Source organism: Cimex lectularius, unplaced genomic scaffold (assembly GCF_000648675.2).
Source record: "Cimex lectularius strain Harlan isolate CLEC.00 unplaced genomic scaffold, Clec_2.1 scaffold116, whole genome shotgun sequence".
NCBI classification, from domain to species: Eukaryota; Metazoa; Arthropoda; class Insecta; order Hemiptera; family Cimicidae; genus Cimex; species Cimex lectularius.
Window position 1 is genome coordinate 314,284 of NW_019392765.1, and position 13,232 is coordinate 327,515.

Consider the following 13,232-nt stretch of genomic DNA (forward strand, 5'->3'; position numbering starts at 1 on the left):
GTATAGGTTCGGAGCCTATGTATGATCTTGCAGATCATCCTCTGGCCAGACTGTCCGCTTTGTCGTTACCCAAAATTCCCCTGTGCCCTGGCACCCAAGATATCATCAGGTTGTTGTGTTTACCCTGGTTTTGTAGATTTTGGATACAATCCCTAATGACACTAGCTTTGTTATTTTAAATAATCCCATATTTTTATTATACAATTAGATTCTGGAGCTTATTTTATGTCACTTTTGCTGAAGGGAAAATTTTGATAGGATCGACAATTTCTAAGTTATGCCCGACGGAAGAGGCGTGAGGGGTATGCTTTTTGTAACAACAAGATGGCTCTCCCCGTTTATTTCGAAAACATTAGCAAGTTAATTAAGGATAGGAATCGTAACAGAATGGGGTAAGGATCATGGGGTTGCTTTAATTTGCCTGCTAGATGAGGAACTTTTGATAAATCTATTACCACCACGCGATTCCTAGCCGAAATTAACGTGAGGTTTGTACAATATCATTTTTTGCTAAAGTTAATCGTTTTCGAATTAAATGGGTAGACCGTAGAAATTGATACACCCTGTATATAGTTTTTCCTCGGTCGGTTCATGTATATGAAATGTGATTCACGTATGTATAGGTAATCATAGTTGCTGCAGTTTGTGAGAAATCCAAGTAGATCGAAGTGAAGGTAGCTCAAGTGGTAGAGCAGCGGCGTATCTAGCCGAAGGTCGTGGTTCGAATCCCGCTCGTGACACTGACTTTTTTATCTCAACTAAAAACCTTAATAGGTTTTCTTTTTAGAATGAAAAACTACATGAAATTTGTTTTTATTAGATTCATTTATCCAAACGTAAGCCTATGGTTTAGGCGATGAAGTTGTTTTGGAGTGATCTATGACAAAACCAGTGTTGGTAGGGAGGATAGATATTACGTGAAGGTTATGGGCAACAGTATTGAGAAAATACCTTCTTAGGGAAAATCTTTGTGGATTGGATAAGCGAAAGGTTTAATGAAGCCCTGGGGAATATATGAAATAGTGGTAGGAAGGAGGTATTTTTTGAAAGTATTTAATTTAAATAGTGCGTACCATTAAATTAAATTAGATCGTGATGCAAAAAAAATCAACAATCAAGTTTGGACTGCAACGAGAGGTAATACAAATTTGTACTATTTGGACGTACAACGTGTTGGGGTGATGTAGACCATGTCAGGGAAGTACTAACCCAATTAGTGTACTAATTATATTAAAAGTACTAATGACAAATTAGTAACTAAGGCCTAATCCAGATAAAGTATAGTTGGTCCAAATCAGCATTAGATTTCTAGGGTACACCATACAGAAGGTTTGAATTTCAATAGATAGGTGCTGTGCCAGAAATTTGAAGGTTAATGTAACGCGGTGAAGGGAAAATTCAGTAGTGTAAAATAAAGAGAAGCTGGAAGAAAGCGTGAACATAAATGGAAGATATAAAGGTATCTTTGACTACTTAGACTACTAAAAGTCACGATTTAATATGCAAGCTTTGAGGATGAGAGAGTAAGTTTTCCGTTGAGTAGGCCACGGAAGGCCCAAGTTTATACTGATGACGAGGAAGACGCTATGACAGTGACTTAATTATAGAGTAGAATAATGTATGTTGTGAAGGATGGCGAAGCAGCAAAAGCATTAGCATGTAAAAAAATTAGTCACTAATGTGTGGTTATTAGTGACCGTTAGTCGATGATTATTCGGAAATCGTGAGATGCGGTCAGGTGTGACGTAGGTTTCAGAAAAACGTTTTCTTTATCATGCCAACGTTTCGATCTTTATCGAATACATCTCCAGGGCCTGGGATTTACAAACATTGCTTAAATTTAACATATACATGTAGGATGTGGAAAAAAGTGAATTTATACAATGCAAAAAAATATTTTTTTATATTCAATCAAAGTATTTCATGTTGCATCCACAATCACCTGGGAAAACACAACAACCTAATGATATCTTGAGTACTTGGACACAAAAAACAATTTTGGATAAGGAAAAAGAGAGAATTTTCGAGAGCACATATCGGTTCTGAATATATTCTTTCTTTCAAAAAAAAAAAAAAAATATATATATATGAATTGGATTAACTCTAGGGGCGCTAGACACAGGAAACGTATGCTAAAACAACCCTCACCAAGATTGGCAAACTTTCTGCTGCAGTTACAGAGAGCTAAACTCAGATAAGTAGTACAGATAGAACTATTTACCAGTCACTGGCAGCTGAGAAAACATCTTCACAACATGGGAATATACAACGATGATCCCATTTTCCGATTATGCAATGAGGAGGAGAAAACAGCTACTCATATCATATTCGAATTCGAAGCAACAGCTCAATGGAAATTTAACCTAACATACAGAAAAACCTAGGGAATGAAATTGTAGCAACAACAGTCTGTCCTGTACTCCTTAAAAGAAGGATCGAATCGACAGACTGAACCAAGGAAATAGAAAAGTATAATAAACCAGAAGATTGCAGGGCTTGCGGAACATAAATCCTACTCTCTAGTCTCCTTACATCATTATAAAGTTCCTTATGGCGCACATCTTAATAAAGGTGATGGTGACGGAGTTGATTGGGGTGAAACCGTTCCTAACTGGGATCCTCATACCATGCCGGTTATCAATGATGTTGAGGGTACTATTTGTTTCTCTGATATGACAGATTGATCTATTATAAGTCAGACAGATGAACTAACTAAGTTTCAGAGGAATTTTTAAGATTGGAAGTTTGATAAGGAGGAATTCATCTACTTACCCGTAGGTGTGTAAAAAACGTTAAAAAGCAAATATATTATTTTGGTATCTTATTTTTATTTTATTTTATTTATTTTTTGACAGGGGCATCCGATAGCTTGATTATTTCAGCCCCGTGTTGTGTCAATGCGTAATATGTTTTATGCGTGTTTCTTAGTGACCTGTTGTTTCATAATTTGTTGAAGTCGAGAAGAGCATCCAAGAATGAGGCAGACTTAAAAACAAACCTTTTTCATTTTCTTACCTACGTTTCGACCCTTATTCTGGTCATCTTCAGGGCATAAAATGTGGGTGGTGCTATACTTGTGATGTTATATTGGCTTTGTGTGAAACTGTGTTGGTTTTGTGACACCACAACACCTTCACAAAAAACCAATATGACACCAGAAGCATAGCACCACATTTATGCCCTGAAGATGACCCGAATAAAGATCGAAACGTCGGCAAAAAAATGGTATTTTCCAAACCACCCCATTCCTGACCGCTCCTCACAACCTCAACAAAATATTTTTTATTATTGTATTATTTTTTAATCGTGCATTGTATTTTTGAACACTCTGGATCAAGGTATTTTGGTATCTTATAAAAGAAGAAGTAGTTGCTTAATGTACAATTAAAACTTTCAAAACACCAAAATCCATTGAAGATATCTTATGCTATTACTTTCACTGTGGTCACTACCCAAAAGAAAATTTCATTGTTACACACAAATCTTTCCGTTTTCTTTTTTACTTTTAGCCGGGAGACACACAGACACGTATTTCCAAGAGTTTGAGAGAATTTCATGCCGTGGAGAAGTTGGAAATTGATGTTGACACGGCACCTTTGGCAACCGAGACCCATCAAATAAATATGTTCAGCGAATCCCAGCTGTAACACTTCCTGAAATTATTTCCCATCGGTTTTCGTTAATTTCCACTCTGAAAAGGCCTGAAAAACTAAACAAATAACGACTCGAGACATCTTCTTCCCACCCTGCCTTGTAAGTCTTACTGGCTAAGAGAAATATATCATTTTTAGAACTGCAACTGCTCGGCTTAAAAGAAAAAGAGGAAAAAGGAAAAGATCGTAGCCAAATACTTTTCTTTTCCCTGTATGGGCCTGGGTTGATTAAAATACTGGCAAGGGAAATTTTCCTCGATCTTCGATCGATTTGTTTTCTTCGTTTTTCAGACAATCGTCTTAAACAATTTTTACAACTTAATAAAATACATGAACAATGAAGACTAAATATTTACTTAATGAAACTCGTGGTATTTTGCATCTGCAAACTTTTCCTAAACTGATACGCTTTTATTTTTTCAATAAAGGACAAACAACGGATTAAGCAAACCCGGAGCGAGTAAGGTGAGAATTGTGCGTTAAAAAAAGAAATTCATTAGGTAACTCTGTGACTAATACTTTTATCTTTCGACAGTCTAATTTCGTCTTCGTCAGAAATTTAGGACAGAATCGTAACAGTAACAATTATTATTAGAAAGGGTCGAACTTGTTTCCGCCCACGACAAGTTAACTTGGATTTTCAATCGGTTTTAAGAAATCTATTGAGGCGATTCTCCTCTTCAATAAACAAACCAATGAGATAAAGTCAGTCAATTCTATTAATCGTCAAATTTTTGAAGAATGTATATCTATTTCATTAAAATCGTTCTATTATTAAACAACATTAAACATGAGATAATTGGCGAAAGTTTATTGTCAAAAGTCCAAACTCATAATTAATAATTAAGTCAATAAGTCAGTTTAATTACATTTCATAAAACCAACTTAACATGCTACGATAAATGTTGGTTATGTTACATTATATTATAACGACACAACTTCAAATGAAGCTTTGAACCGTCCAACTAATATTTGTTTTGGCTGATGTCCGTGTACTTTCATTCCTTTCAATAAACTAAATTTTTCAATAAAGATAATCATAAAATTACAACATATTTTAGAGTTAAATAGTCAGAAGGCATGTTAAAATATTTATCATAGCAGATCGAATAAAAAGTATAGAAGCGAGTAAGATAAGCTCGAGAAAAAAATCCGATATCTATTTCAACTTGATACTACTCACAACTTGGTCTATGAATGTCTTTAAAGAAAAAAAAAGTGAGATAAACATTAGCGATAAACTTGACAGACTAACATGTTAAAAATGTAAATCTTACTGCCTTTTTTTATCGTATTTTATGGTACGTTTGAGCAAAATCAAAAATAAGAATGTTGAAAAAACCTTGGCAATTCATTTTTTCGCATATTTCTTCCGACATGCGATAACTATTTACTATTCAATCGGCGAATCTTCCAGCTGAACCTTCAAGAAAATACGGTTGCAAACCGTTCAATTTGTAATATTTAACTCGCATTTATGAAATTTAGTAATTAGTGCCAAATAATAGCAAGAATACGTATATAGAAAAGTATGAAAAGATTAAAAAAATCGTAATATCTCAGTCATTCAAACACAACTTGAAATATGAAGGTTTGAAGCGTTTACCATTAGGCAGAAGTCGTTAAGGTCCACCTGTTCTCCCTTTATGTTTGTGAGCATATTTGCGGGCGGACATTTATATGGCGAAATACCTGACGCATCAGAAGTAGCGAGGATGAGCGGACCAGGATCGTCATATTTGCTAAAACGATTTTTTTTTTTTTGACAAAGCGAGGCAAAAAACTGATATAAAGGCTTCAATTGTAATACGATTTTAACAAAAAGTAGTAACTTGTTACAACGAGTGGTTGAATGCAAAGGGTATAATTGCAATTAGCGAATAATTGCTTAATTGCATTCTAGATGTAACACGGTGAGTAAAAAGAGATTTGAAACGATTTCTCTTGAAATGAAACTACAAGGACTTATCCGAGAAATTTCTTTTATATTGGCAATGAAAATGGCTCTAAAAAAAATTACAGTATCAAGGTAAAGTAAACTGAAAAATATCAAAAATACTATTGTTAAATGAAACAAACCATGTGTCAAAAACGAGAATTTAAGTTTGAATAACCAAAAATTGATCTATGAATAGTGGTTAGTCAAGGATTCGTGCCTAAAAAAAAATTGAACAAATTTAAACATTAGCAATACACAAAGCGTTTTTTGGATGAATTTGAATATTTGTTCACAATTCCTTTCGTAAGAATAACTATCAGGTGAAAAGTTCGATTCATCGTTCAGGAAAAGTCAGCCTGATAGCGGCAGATAAATACTTTTCTGCCATTTCACATATCAGCCGTCCGACAGTTCCAAAAAAGAACAATTCCAGCCCAACAACACGAACTATCTATTCAAGGTTACTTCAAATTCGAGAGTAAAATATAACGGAATTTCAAAATTGTAACACGAAAGACCTCGAAAAGTTTTAACCGTGTTTGTCATATATACGAATAAAACCTGCCATTTTAGTGTTTACAGTGGGAAAAGTTTAACACATTTAAATAATTTAATAGACTAGAGTCGAAAGAGACAATGTTCTGCGGAGGATTAAACTTTTTTTTTGCTTTGTGCATAGCATATTAAGCCATATCCATTTAAGCTAATTAAATCAATTATAATTATTTTTATGGAATAAATGATAAGCAAACTCTTATGTCTGGACGTCTCATATCAATCAAGAGAAGCTATCTTTAAAAGTATATTTGAACAAAACAATGTTATTTATTATTTACTTTACTGATTAAGCAGTAAGTAAGTAGGTAAATTTGTGCCAAACATAACCATCAGGGAGGTGTTGATGGTTATAGGATTTTTTTAACATTTGAGTTAAATTTTGTAATTTCTTTTTTGTTAATAGATTGACCTCTCTTGGAAGGCTTTTTCTCTTCCAGAAAATAATTTTTGTTAAATTACACTTACGTTACTGCGGTGAAGATGAGCGGCGTGTTGACGTTCGTGGGTCCAGGGAAAGACTGTGGCCGGCGCGAGGCGGCTCTGAAGTTAGAGCATGCGCCAATCGGGGTCGGATTGTGACTATCGCCAGTCTGCACGAGGCAGGGATGCAGGAGAAATAATCCACCGGCGGTTTGACACCTGTTGATCGGGGCGGAAGAAAACTCTTCGGTTGTAAATCGGCCGTCGTGTAGAAAGAGAGCCGGTATCTGGCTTTCGGTTTGCTTCGGCCTCGTTGGACTCCCTCCACCTCTTCGGTTTCGACTGACCTGCATGAGGCCTTGGCCGTCTTTGTTTATAAACAACGGTGTTTTCCTTGATCTCCGTCTACAAATCCGTGCCGGCACAGGAAGATGCGAGTGGTTAAGGATGGTTAGGGATGTGGTCAATGCAACCCAGGCGCAAGCCCACAACGACTCTCCTATCTACCGCACCTCTAAATCTCCATCACTATCTTAACTGAACAAACCATTAATTTATTGTCCAAAATGTAGTGATAATGGTATAACACATTTAAATACTTTGTTTTTCTGAATTGTATTATTTCTCTATTGCAGCGATTCCCAAACTTTTTCTGTTTCCGGCGCCCTTAACATATCAGAATTTTTTCGCGCCGTCCCAAGCCAAAACAAACGTATATCTCAGCGTGAACATTATGATTACGACTAATTTATTTCCAATTCAGAAAAAAGTTAATATAAACTTATATCTAAACCTCGTATGATATCTACAATTGTATTTAATAAATAATCAAAACAGCTCGTTTTCTTGTGAAATTGAAAAATTTGCCTTTTGAAAAGAAAAGATAAACAATAAATTGTTGAAGCCCTGAGAAGCGTTCAAGAATGAGGTAGTTTAGAAAAACACCTTTTTCATTTTTTTGCGGACGTTTCGACCTTTATTCGGTTCATCTTCAGGGCATAAAGTGTGGCGCTATTCTTGTCATGTCATATTGGTTTTGTGTGAAAGCGTTGTTTCTAAACTACTCCATTCATGACCCTCCTCACGACTTCAACAACTCATGAAAAACTAGTCACTAAGAAACACTCACAAACAATAAAAACTTTAACAAGAATTGTTGACAGTTAATTAAGGTTTTTAGTTGAGACGAAAAAAAGTTAATGGCACGAGAGGGATTCGAACCCTCGACCTTCGGCTAGATACGCCGCTGCTCTACCACCTGAGCTATCGTGACCTCGATCCACTCGGACAGCAACATCCCATCTCAACTCCACCTTATGAGTTTTCCCTCCTTTTGCCAATTTTCAATTCAATTTCATTTGGTCAAGCGGACCACGAAAATAGTGAATTGTTGATAGTCATGAATTTAAATTAATTAACCGATTAGTTTTTTTTTGTTAATATTATAGTTATTAGAGCATGCAAAAACACATAGTATAATACGTTCATAATATTAATTAATTTATGTTTTCATGATTTTATGAGGTTTTTAATTATTTTCTATTCGTTTTAGATATTTTCTTTTGGAAGTACGAAAACTGCGCTCTGAGGAAATTCTCTTTGGAATACTATCAAACATATAAAAGCGTAAAAATGTACAAAACATATAAAAGATAAATAGTTTATTTTGGGCAATAAAAAAATATAATTGCAGTTGTCTCGTTAACATCCATATTGAGTTTGGATGGCCACCAGTTTTTAGGGTTTAGTCAAAAGGGCTTTATTTTATCGTTTTTTTATAAATATTAAAATAATAATTTGTTTTTTGTGTGGTGATTAGTGACCGTTAATCGATATTTATTTAGAAATCGTGAGATGCGGTCTGGTGTGACGTAGGTTTCTGAAAAACACTTTCTTTATCGTGCCAACGTTTCGATCTTTATTGAGATCATCTTCAGGGCTCAAAGTGTTTCTCTTCTGTGTAAAGCCGAAGAAGACAAACACTTTGAGCCCTGAAGATGTTCTCAATAAAGATCGAAACGTTGGCACGTTAAAGAAAATGTTTTTCTGAAACCTACATCACACCAGACCGCATCTCACGATTTCTAAATAAATAATATTTTTTATAGACATTTTTCAAAGTGCACAGTTTTGGAATCACTGCTCTATGGAATGAATCGTCTTGTCAGCACATATTCTGTCAAACACATAATCTTTTAGTATAATCACTAATATAAATAATTTAAACAGGTACACTATTATAATTAATTTTTAAGGGCGTTTTAATGGCTACTATCTTAAGTTAGCTATCTGAGTGCTGTAAAGCTGAGACTCCAAACATTCACTCATAGACCATTATTATTATTATTTCAGTTAAATTAAGCTACCAGCCTGTACATGTAAATAAACAAATACACTCTTTTATTCCATCTTCTTCCACCCTCTACTTTCCCTCTCTCCTTCTCTTTTATTTTACTTGTCTCTATTTTAATCTCTCACGTTTTTTCATTCTATTTTTCTCTCGACATATTTTGACATATATATTTTGCTCTCTTCATAATCGTCATATCTCTCTCTCTCTCTTTTTCTCTCTCTCACCCCTGTCTTTCGCATCCTCTCAACCTCATCTTACTGTCACTCTCACATTCTCATTTTCTCAAACCCTCTTCATTTCTTTCACACTCTTTTCTTTCCTTTTATTCACTCTCCCCATTCTTTCTCTCCCAATATCTAAGTTCACTCCCTGTCTCTTACACCTATATTTATCTCCTTTCTAAGTACCCTACCTTTCCTTCTCACTAGCTGTTTATCTCACTCTCACTTCCATACATATGTTCACTTACTCTCTTTTCCACATCAGTTATTCCCCCTTTCTTTTTCCACCCTTTCTATCTCACTCACTCTCTCTCTCTCTCTCTCTCTCTCTCTCTCTCTCTCTATCTATCTATCTATCTATCTATCTATCTATCTATCTATCTATCTATCTATCTATCTATCTATCTATCTATCTATCAATCTATCATCTATCTATCTCTCAATATCCTCGCAAATCTCTTTTCCCCATATATACCTTTTTTCCCTCTTATATCTTTATACTCTTGTTGCCTTGTTTCCTTAATATTCTTTCCTTATTTCTTTCTTTCTTTATTTTTTTAATTCGTCTGTCAAACGCTTCTCGCCGTCTACTCTGAAAGCCTGCACCAAATAAACCCCCTAAACTAGAAGCGCGACTGACGAGTCAAAAATAGCGAGGACAAACGGACAAGTATCCTCGGCGACGTTCGAACTACAGGTTCATGACCCCGAAGACCTTGACAAGATATTTTAACGATCTTGTCCTATTGTTAACACTCCATTCTTTCACTTTAATCGTTGCTCTTTCTCTCTTTATCTCTCTAATTGTCTTTTACTCTCTCGCGTATTGATTTAGCAAAATCCATTTCAAATTATTTGTTTTATAATATTATTTTTGTGACCACGCCTTCCTTCCTCTATGTATCTCGATTTCATTGTTTCTCAGTAACAGCCTCTATTATCTTAATATGTACGCCAATCAAATTACAAACTAAAGCAATTATAATATTTTCATTCCTGATTATGATAATATGATAGTAAAAAGTTTCTTTTGCTGGATTATTCTTTTATTTACTTTTTGTACTTACAAATATGCTGGGCTCTATTAAATATAGATTATTTAATTATTTTTTAGCCAATCAAATTATCAAAAACATTTTGTTAAATTAGATACTTTAAAAATTATTCAGTCATTTATGGTTAGCGTGTAAATGAAATTGACTCCAGTTTCATAACAAATCACACAGAAGATGATTTTCATGCAAATAACGAATTCATTTATGTACATGTCAGATTTCATCATCCATCATCAGCTACCCTGATGACTTCGACTATTGTTATTACATGTTTGAATATACTAATATGTAAACAGATTTAATGTTAAAACAGAAAATATATTTCTTTTGACCGCATGAGTGAAAAAAATGGCAATTATTATGGCTAATGCGTCTTATCGTTTTTAAACAGTAGAAAAATATTTCAATACAATTTTTAATTATGCTTTCATAAATAGAAAATATTGATTCGCTTGTTTAATAGGACTTTTTTTTATTAAAGAACTGCACGCACTTCTTGAATCCCTTGAAATGTACGACACACAGTTGCCTTGTCCAAATATTTTCCTTGTAAGGTCAAACAAAACGAAAATGCACCGACGGCTAAAACGAGGAGTGGCGTAACTGGATTAATAGGCGAGACCGGTTTTTTAACTTAATCCCCGCTCAGGGAGGAATCGAATAAGTTAGAACGTTTAATTAAGTCCCAGGCCAGATGTATTACTTAGGTAAAGCCTCCCCCCTGTTGTTCTCTTGTTAATGTTAGATTCTTACCTAATTACACCAGGAAGAGAAACATCGCAGGAATTCCTGCGAAACGAATCCTTTCATCTTATTGACCCAAAGTTAAAATGTTTTAAAGTGTTAAATATTTACAAAACACATAATTCATAGACATCATAGACATAGTGAGTTCTATCTGGAAAAGAACATATAGTAAACAAGGACATTTTGGCAACTGAAAGTTTATCCGTTTTATATAAATAAAACACTTAGAATGATATATTAAGCACTTTTGTGTATATATACATTAAATATCAGTCCCAAAATTAATTTAGATATTCTGATAGACAAGATTATCGCACCACTTACTTTTATTCGTTTAAAAATAAATTTTCTTTAACTTTTGCGTGATTTAATCTTCGCTAATTAAGAATTATTATTGTAAACATAATAACTATTAGTATATTTGTTTAACAGTCTTTTTCAAAAACTGTAGCATTTTGTCCATTCATCCTACTGCGCTAAAAGTTTATTTTCATTGAAAAACTGTTTGTTTATCTTTCTTTAGTTGATTTCATTAGATTTAATTTTGTTTAGCAGGGCATTTGAATGAGCACAATAGTGGTAGGGCTTTAACTTTTATAGACTCCAGTCCTGCGAATATTGTTCATTATTCGACTGTAGGCAGCGTTTTTCAGCTCTCCAAGAAAACAAGGTCATTCCGGAAGATCCGGGCGACATGAACATTCCACTCCTGTTTTTGCAAAATCACTGAAAGTCAAATCGGAAGATTCATGTGGAAAGCCCAAAATTAAAGATGAGATGATGTATCGACCTGCTTGTTGAACAACTCGAACAAAAGTATCTTCAGTGAGGTCACAACAAAAACGACAATTCCTTAAGTTTTTGCCGAGCTTTCGACGATTATATCGTCATCATCAGGGCCTATTTATTTTAGAAAATATCGCAGTTAGAACATGTTATATCATTTAAAAAAAAACAATTTTGTTTTATTGTTTTTAATTAACTCCATACTGTTCATTGTTTAGATACTGAGCTTCACCAAATTTTAATTAATCTTATTATAAATGCAGTTTCTTGCTCTCCAGATCTATTTCAACACTCATCGAGTTAAAGTAAGATAAATAATTTTTTCTTGTAATTTTTTTTTTTAATGATAAACATGTTCTAACTGCGATATTTTCCTAAAATAAATAGGACCTAATGATGACGATATAATCGTCGAAAGCTCGGCAAAAACTTAAGGAATTGTCGTTTTTGTTGTGACCTCACTGAAGATCTTTTTGTTCAAGTTGCAAAGCCCAAAATGTTTCCATTTCTAGCTTCTGTCCATAAAATAAGAAAAAGGCACAATGAGCGAAATCTTGAAGCTTTTAATCATCATCCAGATTATACGTGAAATTGGAAGAGCTCCTTTTTACAGGTAAGGTGACAGTAGGTCGTAAATGGTACGCTCCGTGCAATTCCTTCCATTCTCGTTCAGAATCGGTTATTGTGTAGGGAAGATTTCTAACTTCACGGAGATACTTAGAACATGTGCTCACATGGTACAAACGTACATTCAACAGAATATCATTGAGGCCTTAGCCTGGCCAGCTCGTTCTCCCGACTTAAACCCCATCGAACATTTATGGGGATAGCCTCAAAAGACGAATAAGTGCACGTCTATCACTTCCTCATGCACTCCACGATCTAGAAGGGTTTCTTCGTGAAGAATATGCTAACCCCCAGCAAAGAGACATTTCCAGTCTGGTAGAAAGTATGCCGAGGCGTCTTCGAGATGTAATTAAGGCAATAAGAGGAAATAGGCGATATTGAAATCTTAATTAGAGAAAGAATCAATTATTAAACATTAAAAATGTGAAAATTTGATTAATATACAAAAATATATATATATGAAGTTATATTCAAGTGGGCGGAATTGCTTGCCTGTCTATGTATTAATTTAAATAATAATATTTTTGTTACAACCTCCGATTTCTAATTACAACATGTAATACAGCTATTTACATAATTACATTGAAGGGAGCAAATAATATTTTTCTCCCACTTCACTAATGAAACACTACCTACTCCTTAGAAAGGATGTCGCAGGTCATTTCCTCTTGTGACGCCTGAGGGATTGTACAGATGGGTTCTATTGGACAAAGTTTGGATATGGCTATGGTAGAGTTTTTTGTGGAACTGATAAATTTTAAGGTCGCTTCGGAGGGTTTGAAAGGATTGGACGTTGGAAAGTTTAGCAGTTCTCCATAGTTATAATCGGTAGCAGTAGCGTTTGATAGACGTTTTCGTCGATAGCTTGTGTTG

General features: G+C 34.5%; 1 protein-coding gene across 4 annotated transcripts in view; it reads right to left on the minus strand.

Moving 5' to 3' along the window:
- Positions 1 to 6,924, minus strand: part of LOC106663679 (adenylate cyclase type 8-like) — a 261,838-nt gene extending 254,914 nt beyond the window's left edge. For all 4 annotated transcript variants that reach the window (XM_014388701.2, XM_014388699.2, XM_024227503.1 and 1 more), the window contains exon 1: positions 6,616 to 6,924. The gene's annotated coding sequence lies outside the window, so the exon portion shown is untranslated. The remainder of the gene's footprint in view (positions 1 to 6,615) is intronic.
- Between the last annotated feature and the right edge of the window lie 6,308 nt (positions 6,925 to 13,232).